We start from the raw sequence: 1437 nt of genomic DNA on the forward strand, positions 1-1437 counted from the left end.
CTCATAGATCTATTTCCCCATCCTCATATAAATATATTTGCATATGTACATGTCTTTATCTAGACCTCTATAAATGCCCTTTGCCTCCTAGCTCTTTCCTCTCTTTCCCTTGACTTTCCTCCTGTCCCACTATCATGCTCAGACTCCACCAGGGTTTCAGTGATTCCTCTTTGGTTCTTTCTTTAAAAAAAAAAAATTATTGGGGACTCTTATAGATAGCATAACAATCCATAAATCAATTATATCAAGCAAACTTGTACATATGTTGCCATCATCCTTTTCAAAACATTGTCTTTCTACTTGAGCCCTTATTATCCGCTTTTCTTTTTACCCTCCCTCCCCTCCCCTCCCAGGCTCATGAACCCTTGATAAATGATATATTATTCTTTTTTTTATATCTTACACTGTTCGCTGTATCCCTTCACCATGTTTCTGTGATTTGCCCCCCTTGGGGGGTGGTAGGTGGTTATACATCCATCACTGCTACCAGCTCCCTCTTTCTCTCCCTCCCCTCATGGTATCGCTATTTTCATTGCGATTTATCTGTCCCAGCTTCCATGTGTTGAAAGTTCTTATGTACATACTCTGTTCTAGAAGGATTTGCGAGGTCAAACTGGAGTCATGATAGTGGGGGGTTGGGGAGAAAACATTAAGGACTAGAGGAATGTTGTGTGTTTCGCTGATGCTATACAGCACCCTGGCTGAATCGCCTTTCCTTGTGACCCTTCTGTGAGGGGATGTCCAGTTGTCTACCGATGGGCTTTGGATCTCCACTCTGACCCCCCCTTCACATTGATATAATTGTTTGTTTTTGATCTTCCGATACCTGGGCTCATCGACACCTCGTGATTGCATAGGCTGGTGTGCGTCTTCCATGTGGGCTTTGTTGCTTTTCTGCTAGATGGCCGTCTTTCTTGGTTCTGGGCCTGGATTTTGCCTTGCAGGCAAGTGTCACAGAGCTCTCTTAGCTCAGCTGGTAAGGACCCGGAGTCACCCCATGTGAGGGGAAGTCAGATACTTGCTGCCAGACTGCTACCTCATCCCACCATGGGAGTGGGCCTGCTCCCTGCTGCTGGAGACAATGGACTACTTCTCTCTGAAGCTTGGGACCATTAGCTTGGTTCCTGTAGGAGAGGTTTGCACCCTACTGATAATGGTTCCTAAGGAGACTCAGAGACCACCCCCTAGACCACCCTCTCATTACTGGGTACCCTATAGTGTAGCCCCTCCCTGTGACGTATGTCTCTACCTGTAATTAGTGGGCTGGCATGACCTCAAAAGTTATATAGGCGTGGGTCAGCAATATAGGCGGCTCAGATTCAGACCTCTCGGACTCTGACCTCCCTGACTCTCTTCCCCCTCTCCCTTGTTCCCATACCCTCCTTCCCTTCCCCCTCTCTCCACGTGGACCACCAAGCTGGGCTGAGGTGAGCAATG

Source organism: Echinops telfairi, unplaced genomic scaffold (genome assembly GCF_000313985.2).
Source record: "Echinops telfairi isolate 266 unplaced genomic scaffold, ASM31398v2 ScPeMD7_655;HRSCAF=1070, whole genome shotgun sequence".
NCBI classification, from domain to species: Eukaryota; Metazoa; Chordata; class Mammalia; order Afrosoricida; family Tenrecidae; genus Echinops; species Echinops telfairi.